Below are 13836 nucleotides of genomic sequence, written 5' to 3' on the forward strand. Positions count from 1 at the left end.
GGTGTTGTGCCTACCACACGGGAGGAGTATGGCACTGCTGGATGGCTTATGTGGTCAGGTATAAGTAGCAGAGGAAGTGTTTATGTTTAGGAGACTCTCAGGTTGAGCACTTAAATGACTTACTGGTAAGCACAGCTTCAAAAGTTTAAGGACAGTCGCAGTTTGGTGTGTGTTGAATGTGCACTATGTTATGCACTTAGTTTCAACTATAAACCATTTGCTGAGTTTTAGTGACTCTGATGTTTAGTCTTCCCCCCCGCCCCCCCCCCCCCCCCCCCCCCGTTTAGACATTAGTAGCCAAGTGTTTTGCCTCTGTATGTAGCCTTAAGCTGCACTTTTTTCTGATGTAGTCATCAGATCAAATTATTTATAAAATGAGGACATCCTTTTGGACTTCATGTGTAAACAGTCTTAAATATGTGCACAGGCAGAGAGATTCTTCTCTGTTTATCCACAGTTGCAGGCTAAACATTAATAAATGCTAACATTAAATAGTGGATTTTCTTCCCTCCTCGTTCTTCACTCAAATTTTGCCTTTAAAGGTACAGATTGCTTCTCTAGGTTATCCAAAGAACTTTCCCCTTGCCCTTGATCAAGGTACTGGTTGCAGTATGTCTCTGCTACAGTGATTGTTGTGAGCTAGAGTAAGCAAGTGGTTCCTCTGGAGTGGTTTCTGCTGGACAGATATTAATGTAATCAAAATCACGTCTGCAGTACTGGTACATGTGTTTGAGGATAGGATCTACTGTCTTCAGGCAATATGGTGACTCCAGGACTCTTAATTCTGGAATTAGCAGTGAGAACTGGAAACATACCACCGGCTCACCAGAGTACCATTTAAAAGTTCCTTGGAGCCAAGTTGGTCTTGGGCTTGGCTTATTTCTAAGACATCTCAACAGGCAAAAAACTTGTAGTATGGATTTGGGGTTGATGGGGAGGGATTCTCAGTAAAGATCAGAGGTGACTGATGATGTCTAAAAGTGCTGCAGCAGAGAGACTCTCCTTTTGCTCTCTCTGCTGTGTCTTTTTGAATATGGTGTGCTGGAGACATGGGAGGTGCCCATCCAAGAGGCTGCCTTCAGCTGGAACGGGAGATGGAAAAGCAAGCTGTAAAATGGGGTTTGAGAAATGTTCATATCGCATAGGTTTTAAAGGTGCCTGCTGCTGCCAAGGTAACTTCATTTGTGTGTTTGTTTCAGCTTTCTGGCTTTTGTTTTTTGCCTATTTTAACAAAACTTCAAACATCCTCTTAGCCAATGACAGCAAGGTTTGCAAATCAAAACCAAATCTGAGCATAGCACTACACTTGAGTGAGCTGTGCTAATCTAAGACAAGCTTCTGTTTCCTGCTTGGAGCTTCTTCCCCATGCTCTCGTTTGGCACATGTACAGCACTGTGTGCTGACAGGCACCTTTGAGGCACAGATCAGTTAAAGAAGTGTCTGTGGTGGCAACTGCTCCAAGCTTGGTATTTCATGTGCTTTTTGGCTACCTACTTGTGGGTAGGAAGTAGGTGTTTGGAGTCATGTAGGCTAGAGAGAAGTCCTACATTTGTGAATTAACATCCGTAATGGAGTGGTGTCGGGTCATTTTTGTGTTCCTATGACCAGACAAAAAGCTTAATCTGCCAATGAAAGTATTTGCCGTAAGAAGTCAGAGTGCAAGCAGTGTGCGAGCAGAATATTTTAGGCAGCGAATATGTTGAACTGATAAGAGTCCTGCACAGCCCAGCGCTGCGGTTTGCATAAAAGCAGCCCCTTAAAGACCCTGTGGTCTCATGTTCTATCAGCAACTCTATGACTGACTTTCACTTTCCCTACAGTAAGAGAAGAGATAGAGAAGAGAATCTGCCATCAGTTTTCTCTCCTTGCATTTTTCCAGACAGTTTGGCCTCAACAAATTGTACAGCCTCCCTCTCGTCTGCGTGGGAGAGTACAGACTGCTGCTGGCGGCAAGGAGGAGAGATTAACATTCATCTGTTCTCCTCGCTCGCTTTTCCATCCCGTGGGCATGGGAGACTTATGAGTGTTCCGCTCCTTTGGGGTGCATTTCTACTCATTGCCCTGATGGGAAGACCACAGAGACACCGGTAAGGTTGTGCAAGTTTCACATTGCTGATTAAATAGGCATATGAGGAAGTCAAGTGCAGTGGCTCCCTAGAAGAGGCCAGAGAGGAAGGTGGGAGGACTGGCATAAGCCGTAGGTTGCTCGCTTGCTCAGAGATCTCCTTTTCCACAGTCCGTGCACACTGAGGGCTTCATGGAAAGTGCCTCCTCACTTGGGTCTTCCATGAAAAGTGTGTTTTGACACACTTTGAAAAGTCTGTTCCAAGCAGAGATACTTCTTTGATCCTTACTCTCTGTTTTAATGTTGCATATAAAGCCAGAAAATCAGATGGGGAATATGGGGAAAGAAATGATGGGGGGTTTTTGTTTATTTTTTGGGGTTTTTTTAAGGAAAGTCATTTCTGGTATGGAAGCTGAAGTTGATACTGTATGAACGTCTGCAGTATCAGTACATAGCAATGCTTGGTAACACTCACATGTAAGATGAGGAGTTTTACTTTCACTTTGTGGCCTTGTCAGGGGCAAGGAAGGGTTTTGCAAACACATCTTTCTGAGTGACCCTGCTGCAAGGGGAGCTCTCAGCTGGCATTGTCCTTTGGTACCCATTTACCTACCTAGGAGTCAAGTACCATGGTGGGTGCACACCATGAGGGGTGATGGATCTGCTTGCTCGTGCTTCATTCTGCACAACACCAGCCTCAGCCTGCCTGTGCAGGAGCAACAATGGCCTCATTGTCCCCAGCATCTTCTGCTACTGCCAAATTAAAGACTCTCTCTCAAGTAAGAGCCAGATATTCTTTCCCCTACTGCTCCCCATCCTAAATGGGGAGTGGTTGACAGTCAGCATTTGCTAATTTAGGACTTTGGAAGGTTCGTTCTCAATGAAATGCAGTTGGGAGGTCTTGCTCCTTCTTCAGTTAGTTCCTGCAGGAAAGAGGGCAGTAGGCCTCTTCCCATTGTTCCCAGTGTTAGCCACTGCCTGGTGGGATGTGATGAGCCAAGTGCCACCACCATGGTGGCCTGGAGGTGATGGAGCTGCCAGTGTGGATGGTGGTTGCAAGAATCACAGAATCTGGGAAGCCTTACAACCGGGCAACCAGCTTCTTGCATGAGGTGGTGGAAGAATACAGATGTGGTAATTTTTTGAAAGATACGGTGAGGATTTTGCCTGGGGTAGCATGTGTATTGCTTACAGTGGCAGGGAATTTCTACAGAGCTTGTTTGAACTTCTGGAAGGATGTTGCTAACAGGCATCGAGTGTGGTGAGGTCAGTACAAGAGGAACAAAACCTCCCATTCAGATAAAAGCAGGGAAAGGGAAACACTGCCACGTGTCAGACTGGTTCAGGCTAAACTGGTCTGTGCAGTAATTTCTGCAGCTCTCCAGAAACATACTATGGGTTTGAGCTTCCCAGCTCAGACAGGTCTACGTTCATGTTCCAGGCTTTGGGAAAGCAGGAACGTCACCATCTGTGTCCTACTTCATTTGAAAATTTAAAAAAATCTTGAATGCCAGCCATCTGCTGATATTGCATCCAAACTTTATCCCCGTATCTGGGGGCAGAGGAGGAGGATGGTTTCTTTTGTGAGAGGCACTGTTCAAAGAGAAAGAGCTGCCTGTACCTGGGATGCTCCTGGATCCAGAAACCATCAGAGGAGCATGTGCAGGATGGCTTGGCGTCTCAGTCCAGCCACTTTCTGTAGTACCAAAACAGTCTGGCCTAGAGGGAGTGAATCCGAGTCCCATCCCGCCCTCAGAAGCTTCAACACTTGGTTTATGGATTATTAAGAGGAGATTTGAGCATTTCTGTGCAGTGGATGCACAGTGATGGGTGCTTAAGAGCTACCATATTGATGTTTGACACAAAGAGATAAGTCACTTTTTCCTTGTAGCCTGGTCATTGGGCATAATGCTGTTTCAGAAATACATTGGGTTGTGGTTTTCCACAAGCTGGCTATGAAAATAGGCACACAGTCTTGATGGGAACTAACACGGGCACTTGGCTGGACACAGGACAAGAGCAAACTTGCTTCTGTTAAATTCTTATGACAGATCTTCCCCAGCAAATGCCCACTGAGTTTTGACTTAGTTATGAAGGTGCTGTTTCTGAAGTCAACATGTTGGGTTTTTATGTTGTATTTCTCTCCTTTGTGTTACGGCAGTTGAATGCTGCTTCTGGCTTGATAGCTCTGTGTGAATGTGAAAACAAGTAAGGCAGTAGAGAGTTAAAAAAATCCATTAATTAAAATATTTACATTGGAAGCTGCAAAACATTTACTCTTTGAGTAAAACAAACTTCCCCATTGTTCTTGTATGATTGCTACAGTTACTCTGAAAATAGCCAGGAAGAGGTTGTGCTCTGAGGAATTTTACTGGGTTGGCAGGGGAATAGGAGGGTAGGGATACTGAAGTGGGCTCTTGGTCAGTGGCTCTCTTTTGTTCAAATCTGTCTGTAACATGGACAGATCTTTTCTTCCTAAGGAAAAAACCCAAAAAACTAACCAAACAAATTGAAAAAAAACCCCAAACCCCATAGCAGTGTATCTGCATTGTCACATTATTCTGGTAATGCCAAAAAAAATAACAATCATCAGTAGAATCTGAGAAAATGGTATTTACAGGATGAACAGTTTATTTTTTAGCACTTAGTGTGTACTAGTGTACACTTAGGGGAAAAAGGAAGCACCCGAGAGCTGGCAATTTGGACCCCAGCTGGGGACCCACATGCTGCCATCCCCATTTTGCCAGTGGGGAAATGGCAGTGCAGCGTGGTGAAGGATGTCACCTCTCTGTGGCACTGAGCACCTGTGCCTTCCTGCTGGGGTCTGTTGGCATCATGGCTGCTCGGTGCTCAAAGGAAACCAAGTGAGGGTGCACCTGGTTTTGTACTTTAGGCACAGGGATTTACCTTCAGCAGAATCACTACAGGAGAGGTATGCAAACATGAAAACTGTTTGCTTCAAATCCTTTCATTCCTGTTGTATCTCCCCCCAGGTGCCTGGATTGAAAAATTAAGCATTGGTTGTTTTTTTAATAGTATTCTCTTGTCTGCCATTTTCACCACTGCACATTTCTGACCTTTTCCAGCCTGGCACTGGACTCAGAGGCTTCTGGGCTTCGTGGGCAGGACGCTGAAAGCGCTAAAAGAGTGTGAAGGGATTGGTTTGGCTGGTTTTTTAGGTCCTTCATTCACACTTCTTACTCTAGGCAGACGCTTAGAACTTTTCAGGTTGCCAGATGGGAGGTCTCTCTTCTGCCCTAGTGACTCATGGGCTGGCTAGATTGCAGGTCATGTCGTCTTTTCTTAGTAGTGCTGTGGCAAAGTGTTTGTTCAAGCCTGAGTCCATCCTGACTGTAAATTTTATTGACAATTTTAAGGTTGCAAATTTGTTGGCTAGGTGTGTGGTATTGTTTCGTCTGATCCCAAGAATGCCAGGCTGTGTTATGTTTACCTATATTATAAAAACATCTTGGTTGCTTTGGAAGGTTGGTCTGTAAAGGAGTTAGGAAATTAAATATACTTTTTCGGGGTAGGCATCATTTAAACTTGAGCATGAGAGTTTTGTTCCATCCGTTTCTTGCATGCTTTACTGTTTTTAAGAGAGGCTGCATGCTGACAGTTTCTTGGCCTGGAGATAAAAAGCGCTGCTTACCCAGGTTTGATGGTCTGATGGAAAATTGTCTCCACGATGTATGACACCGCTGGGATTATTTCTAGCCATTACCATTGGTCTCATTTTACAACTGTTCACATTATGTAATTTGATGCTCATTTAATTTAATGAGAGGATGCTGCAGACTTACTTATGACTCTGCAGGACAACCTGTACGCTTTGGCCACCTCTGTTAGCCCTGGCAGAGGAGGAAGAGCATGTTTCTTACAGGGCATGTTACAGTATCTTTAACACCTTTATTATCCACACTTCCCAGATTGCCACAAATGGGAGAGCGACTTGCCTGGGGTGTAGATTATACTGGAATGGCAAGAGAAGTTTAAGGTTTTTTTTTTCTTGAACTGGCTATTAGACTTTTGTTGTAAGGTTATCAGGAGGTATTAATGGACTTTTCCTTTTGTTGCAGATGGAATTTCATGACTTGCTGTATTTTGAATAGGACGAGGAGATGTGTCTGATAAGGTAAGAGAGAGGGTAAGATAAACATGTTCCTACACAAAACTGTCACACTAGTTGGTTTTTTGGGTTGAGGATAATATTTTTTTCCCTGGTAGAACCCCGCAAATAATTGCAATAATTATTTTTAAGTTAAATCTGCCTCTGAGCAGAGACCATCTCTGTTCTATACAGCTTCTGACCCAGTCCTTTCTCCTCGTGAACTGATGCACAAAGACCAGAAGACAAAACTTACACCCTTTCAGGCATAGGGGTTAGTAAGATAGTCATGCTATTATTTTACAGCTTTTTTTTTAAAGTAACAGAGGGTGTGGAGAAGTTTTTCTTTAGTTTTGGTATATTGCCTCCCACCACATCCCCACCCCTGATACTTAAAAGTTCAAAAGATCTTCAAACTGTTTTAACTTCTACACTTTAAAACTTGTTTTTCTTGTTGCAGTACTTTTAAATTTGGACTGTTTTTTATTAGGACAGAGTATATATTAATAGAAATGCTCTAGATTTGAATTTGAAATTAATATTTGCTGTCACTAATGTGCTGAAGGAAGCTGCAAGTTTGCTGATCTTTTAAAATTAATTTTTAATAGTATTTTTAAAAGGCAGTGTTTAGATGGATACTTTTTTCCTTTCAGTTTCTGCTTACGAGGTTTCCACTGTTAGAGAGGAGTAGATGTCTCTAAAACTCTTTAAGTGTTGGGAGAACCATATTCAAACAACAAACAGCCAATCACAAAAGTAATATTATTACCTAGGGGTTGTCACTGTCTTTCAGTGTACAATCCACACTGCAACTATCTAGCTCTATCACTTGTGTGTTTCATTTTTGTCTCCCCCTTCTTCTTGAGTTCTGTACCATTTACAGGCTTCAGAAATCCCTATTGTTCTTTTTGGCTCTTGGTTGGAAAATGTCATGGAAACAGCTAAATGTGTGCTGCCATTGTATGAGGATCAGAACTAAATGACTTTTTCCTTGGATTCAGACATTTAGCTCGTGTAGATGCTCTTGAGGTTTTTTGGTTTGTCAGTTTGGTTTTTGGTTTTTTTTCATTTAAGTTTTAATTTCCAAGTAGAGTTGGCCTTTGGAGGGTGGCTGCTCAAGCAAGAACTGAAAACTTTGAATGGCTCTTGGCACTGTGTGGAGTATGTAAGAATCAAAGACTTGGTGGCTGCCTGGTTTTGTTTTTTGCAAGTGTTAGACATTTTGTCCATTCAAACCACCCTCTTTCATGCCACTGTTGGATTGTGTTATGAATATTTTATCTAAAGGCTTTCTCTCTACACGAAGGTGGTCTGGTGTGTATAGTTGGTAGCACACAGCTCTCCAGGTGAAAGCTTGCAGTCTGCAGCACTGTTACACAAAGCACCTCGCATGCATACCTCAGTTTGTTATGTAAACAAGCTGCTTCACCTGCACGTGTTCCAACCAGTCCTCCTGTACTCCAAGAACGGGTAATTAAAATTGTTTTCAGGACTTCTTAGAGCTTTCAGCCCAACATGCACTGGCACCCCTCTGCACCACCCCATCACACTGTGCCAGTGGCAATACTGTGGCTGCAGACTGAGCAGTGCCCGCTGTGGCGTTGGCACCAGCGTGCGTGTGCTCTTGTTGAAAAGAAGCACAGCCAGAATGAGACAGGTAGAAGTGCTCGTGTTCAGGCTGCTTTGTTCAGATTCAGTTCACTGAGAAGTCTGTCCAGTGTCAAAGCAATGCTGGGGGCTTCGGTGTGCGTCAGCAATTGGGACAGGACAATTTGGTGAGACAACAGTTTAGTCACAGTCATTCAGCTGCTAGTATTTCCTGAAGACATTATTCTCATGTATTGTATAAGTATTTTATAGTGTACATATATTACAGTGTTTAATTTTATGTACTGCTCTCTTCTGTGGAGTAAATATTGATAAATCTGTGTGCTGTAGCAAGGGCAGCTCTTGTGGCACAGCAGCTGATTGCTGTTGTACTGTCTCTGCCAGTGCAAGCTCACTCTCCCCTTTCCTCCTTAAACAACCACAGAGGAGGCTCTGTTTCTAGCAAGTTCTGCAGCTTGAGGCTGTGACACCTCCTCTCACCACTGCTTTATTGCCAGCCCCAGGCACGTGCAAATTGTCAGCTAGGTCCCAGCAACTGGACTGGTTTTAAAGTGAGATTCTGTGATGAAGAAGTAGCACTTCCCACTGGCTCTTGTCTTTCACCTCTAGAAGGAAATATTCTATCCTCATTTTGTGTGATACCTTCTCAGTGTAAAATTAAATTCTGAGCCATGAATGGGTGTATCTTGCTCTCCTTTCTCTGAGAGGGCTTTGTTTATCCTTTCCCAGCAGCCTGGGCTGGAGAAATGCTACTGTTCCACTCCTGGTCCTCCTGTGTTGCAAGAAGTGTCTGTCCTGGTCATGTTCCTTCTCAAGGCTGCAGGTGTCACTCATTCTTTCAGCTATCTCTAACTACTAAAGCGGTCATCAGCGATAGTTCGTTTATTTAACTTTTTAACCTTTTGCTTCCTTTCTGCATTTCTTCTCCCCATTTCCATTTAGGTTTTCATCCTTGCAGACAGTCATCTGGATTCTGCCCCAAACATGCCCTCAGGTCTTGACTGTGCCTCCTATCAATGTTTTCCCTTGGTTGCTTACAGTTTTCATGGATATTTCCTGACCCATTCCCTTCTGTTTCTTCTTCTGGAGGAATCAGTCTGAAGCACTCCCATGTTTCTTGCTGCCATTGCAATTAAAGGGGTTTAGATCCCATTTAAAACAACAATAGATGGTCCAGTCTGTGCAGAAATAATCTGGTTTTAATGCCAGCCATGGTGACTTCCTTATAATGTCTGGCTTTTGGCATCTGTTCTACTGATTATGTGATGGAGTAGAATAAAAAAAATGAATAATAGCTCTTTTAATATTCCTGAAGCCTAGTGATGAAATTATGAGACTTGGAAAGCTTGCAACAATGTTGATAGGTGCCAGACCTCTCACCCAATATTTTCTTTTCCTTCCCCCATATTTCCCTGTGCCTTTATCTTGCTTCCTTCCGAGCAACTCGGAGCACTTGTGAATAGCAAGTCCAGTTTCGCATGAGGTCTGCCCGACAGCTCAGGTCATAAATACAAAATCGTTCTATAAGGCCTAATCTATTTTCAGAGGTACGTTTATGAGATAAAAATTACTTTAATCGCTGAAACAGCATTGTGTCATTTTTGAAAGGAAATGACAAGGAAGTAACTGTTATCAGGGTTATTTTCACCCACCATTAGCTTAGACCTGACAAATGGTGTCTGCAAGGTCTCTTGTCTTAACAGTTCCAAATTAGGCTGCCAATTAATATTGACTATCTAAAAAGCAGTAGGTTGATGTATATTCTATTATTAATAGCTGTTAATGCCCTTCATAACAGTAATCTGTTTTGCAAACATTTTCTGGTCGTTCTTTTCTAACGAGTCTTGGCAGTGAAACCCCCGATTTTACACATGCAGAACCACAGTAACTCGCTGAAGTGTTTGTGTGGGTTTTGGGTTTTTTTTTCATTTTGGGTGTGTTTGTCTTGTTTACTGGGAGTAACGCCTGGTTGTGATGAGACCAAATAGATGCAAAGTCCAGCAATTATTTCTGTCCCAACTGGTACATTGTGGTATGAGTTTAATAATTTCCTTTGACATTACCTGTGAATATTTTTGTCTCTGCAGAAGCCATCTTAGGAAAACTTTCACAATAAGAAAGGTAATTAGAATAAAACGGTAACAGGTAATTTGAGTTTCTTTTCTTGTGTTGTTTAGCTGTTATGTCACAATATGTGGAAAGTACCTGGAAAGCACAGGGAGAGAAATGGGAAATATCATGCATGAGGAAAAGCCTCTAGATAAGAGTGTGTAGGGGGAGAATATATACATAAATGTAGACATCAAGGTAAATGCTTTTTCCTTTTCTTTTTCTTCCAGAAAATTTGAATATTTGCACAATCTGATGTTGCAAGTTTTAAATGCTTAACACTTCTAAAAGAATAAATTACTTTAGTGCCTGAATTCATAGATAGCTGTCAGCTTCAAAGGATCAAGTGAGTTGGAAGGAATGTCTGGAGAACTCAGTATAGGCAGGTATCAGGCAGAATATAGAAACGAGGGAATTATATTCATCTAATATAACAGAGACCTAGATGTAATTTTATATATAAATTAAGACTAATTATGGTACAAAAAAAACAGACTTCTGTGGTTCTGCTTTTAGTGTAAATGTAGGATACTCACTTCCCCCTCCCCATCTCTGTCACACTGGATTTCTGAAGCTGCTTGTTACAAGAATCGTGTGGCTTCTGTAAAAATTAAGATGAAAAATTCACCAATTTAATACTTTTCCACCTACCCTTACAAAAAGGACTACCTTTGGCTTTGGAATATCCTTGTTGTGAGCTTGGCTGGCTCTGTAAGATGTAAGTAACTTTGCACTCTTGACTAAGCAATTAAGAGAAACTGAAATCAGTACTATAAAATGCCCATTAAAGCTATAGGGATGAGATGGAAAGAGCCATTTCAGCTTCTGCTTGAGAAGTGATCTGCAGCTCCCCTTGGGGTGTGTAAAGCATGAAGATGAGGTGTAGCTGAGGTGCTTGCTGCTTGTCTTCCACTCCCCCCAGTGAGCCAGGGCAGGGTACTAAACCTGGCCACAACCACTGGCTTAGACTTCTCCCTGGGGTTATTTTTCCGACCTAAGTTCTCTGGGCTTCAGGGGGAGCACAGGCACAAGGGGGTGTCAGGGCAGCTCCTGGGGTTGCAGCTGCCCCTTCAGGGTGGGCACCCACTGCAGCAGGACTATGGGGTGACGGGAGCATTGCTGCTGGTGCTCATCCCTGAGCCCACCACCCTGGCTGGACACACCCTCCTTTCATCCTTCTCTGATGATGGTGGTGTGCCTGGAGCTGGCAGATGGGGAGTGGGGAGCAGGTGACCCTCCCCTTGGGGGCACACAGGGTACCAGCTCTGTGGCTGTGGACTGGCTGCCAATTTTAGGTGATTGAAAATAGCGCTGGCAGCCAGAAACTTCCAACTGCAGCTCTGCTAATGACTGGTGTTGTGGTTTTGGGCAACTCCCTTGGTTGTCTTTGAGTCAGCTCCCCTTTCAGTAAAAAGAGGATGATACTTACCAGTGAAATGATTAATTATTCTTCTTCAGATGTCAAGGTCCTGCCATGTATTGTTACCCTTGGTATGGACAACCTTCTGTGCTTTTTTTAAGCCTGGCTTGAAGAACATTACATATTGTAGGGACTATTTTGTTTCGTTTTGTTTTTTCCTTTTTTTCCTGTCAGTTGATGAAATGGATCCAATTGACTCTCAATACCAAAGTGCCAACCACTGCTACCACTTGGCCCTTCTCTTCCTCTTTTCCTTTCTCTCTGCATCTCCCTCTTGACTGTCCATTCTTCATATCAGACCTTTCCTAAATTAAAGACAGAGTGCCAGATAAGAGTTAAAAGGAAAATTTTAGTTGAGGCTCCTAGCAGTGAGGTTAAGGGTTTGTTACTGGTGTAGTGAGACACAGAAATGTTCTGATTTTTTCTCTGAAACCTGTTCCGTGTGAAGGTTGTGCAGTTTCCAAGCTCAGACTTGGCTGCCAACTTCAGACGTGCTAGTAACTTGATGGTTTTTAAAAAATATAGAAAATAAACAAGTCCAAAAATAATATTTTGGGGGGAGGGGGGCTGAGTGAAAAATTTCAAAATTCATACATGAGATTAAATTTAATTTAAACCCCCCCCTAGATATTTAAATTAAAGGAGAATATTAGTTAAGGTACCCAGAGAGAGCTCAGAGAACATCCAAAGCTAGTTTACTGTTAATCTCCCACAAAAAATGTTCTCTTTGGGTTCATGAGTGGCCTCCAGCTGGAGGTGGTAACTTCCTGCTCCAGGTGGAAGAGAGGAAGGATTGAAGGAGCTGAGAGGAATCCATATTCCACCCAGTGGGATGCTGGGGCTGTAAGGGGCAGGCAGCTCTCAGTGCTCCTGCTGGGTGCCTGTCTGCAGCCCAGGCAGCCAAGCACACTGGGTGGGACTCTTGTTCACTCTCTGGTGGCCCTCGTGATGCTCAGACAGTAGCCAGGGCACCTGTGACTTGTGGACTTCATAAACCCCAAAAAATGGGCTTCAGTTTTAGAAAACATAGTATTTGAAGTACATTCAAAGGCTTCAGTCCCCAAAATGAGCCTCTGGTGTCTGTTCATCCTGCCCTGCTAGAGCCGATCATGAACTCTCACTCAGTGATTTCTATAGCAAGTCCGTAACTTCTGGTGTTACCTTACAGAGATGTCCTTTCCTGACTATAAATGACAGTAGGAGGCCTGTCCCATATTTTTTTCTCTGTATCCATGGAGGTATGTAGTACAGTACCTGGATATAGTATAATGCATGGTGCTTTTGTTAAATACAAGTTGCTGTCATTAAGTTAAAAAGTGGAGACATATATGGATTTCATAAACTTTGTTTCTCAAATCTGCCATTTCCATGCTTGGAAATCACTTCATGTGCCTCATTTATGCACAGAAAAATTTGAATCTCCAGCACCAATTAACATTAGGTAGAGCAACAGAACAGTAGATGGCTGTCTGTCCTGGAGCTCTGGCAAAAGCCTTGAATACCCTGAATGGAGGCCATGGAGGACTTTGAAGACAAATGAACTTTGATTTTAATATTCTGATGGTGCGTGGGGAGCAGCAGGTGCTTCTGAAGAGTTGTGCTCCAAGAGCCATGCTTGTTGGAGTTACCTGAATGCAGAGGTCTGTATTTCTGAATGGATGGCACTGCTGCAAAGTGGGAAAGATGGAAATGCCAAAGGAATTGCACAAGATTTTAGTCAGCTTGACAAGATAGAAAGTGGTTCTTGGAGAAACTGCATTTAGCCAGCTTGCTGTCAGTGAATTTCTGAGCACACTACGCATTATATCAATCAAATGTAATTATGTACAGTCAGGCAGAGAAGATTAATTCTGAATTCTTCAAAACCTTTTCATCTGACCAGAAGCATCTTTTGGGGACCTAGTTTTGGCTAATGTATTCTTTATCTTCTGAGTAAATTTTGGTAGAGACATTTAGCCATTTTGTTGGTAAGTCACTGATAACCATTATCCTCTTGGATAAGCCAAATATGCAGACTGTTTAAACACTTGATATAAGATGTATTCTCTGAATCTTTCACTGTTCTTTTGGTATTTTCTTTTCCAAAGTGAATGGACCAGAAAAGCATGTTGCCCTTGTTGTTACTGTTTCTTAGATAACACTTTTCCTCCCTGCCTTGCTCTTACCCATCCAGAGGTTATGTTTCCTCGCTTAGCTGCAGATTTGTGCAGGAAATTTAGTGTCTAGATGGTGCCTGCTGTGACCCTTAGTCATTTTTTACAGGATTGCTGCCTTCCCAAATGCAGTTCCCCAAGGGTATCTCTCAGAGTTCTTTATTCTTTTTTTTTTTTTTTTTTTAATTCCTAGAAGTTTGTAATTTTGTGTTATGGCTGTATTAAAACCAGCTGGTGCTCTGACAAACTATACCTAGCTAAAAATACACTTTACCAGAAAGTAGCCTTAATAATTTTTTTTATCATTGCTCCAGGTTTCATGTTCTGTACAGATGAGAAGAACTGATTTCATTTTTTCTTTCTGATCCCTGGT

General features: G+C 42.7%; 1 protein-coding gene across 8 annotated transcripts in view; it reads left to right on the forward strand.

Moving 5' to 3' along the window:
- TRERF1 (transcriptional regulating factor 1) overlaps nucleotides 1-13836 on the forward strand; it is a 100942-nt gene that overhangs the window by 22302 nt on the left and 64804 nt on the right. For 6 of the 8 annotated variants that reach the window (XM_048299687.1, XM_048299685.1, XM_048299689.1 and 3 more), the window contains one exon: nucleotides 6145-6200. The gene's annotated coding sequence lies outside the window, so the exon portion shown is untranslated. Of the gene's footprint in view, nucleotides 1-1992; nucleotides 2088-6144; nucleotides 6201-13836 lie in introns of those variants that run through there. The other 2 variants (XM_048299688.1, XM_048299686.1) reach the window with 1 other exon arrangement.

The sequence above is a fragment of the Corvus hawaiiensis genome, chromosome 3 (genome assembly GCF_020740725.1).
Source record: "Corvus hawaiiensis isolate bCorHaw1 chromosome 3, bCorHaw1.pri.cur, whole genome shotgun sequence".
NCBI lineage: Eukaryota > Metazoa > Chordata > Aves > Passeriformes > Corvidae > Corvus > Corvus hawaiiensis.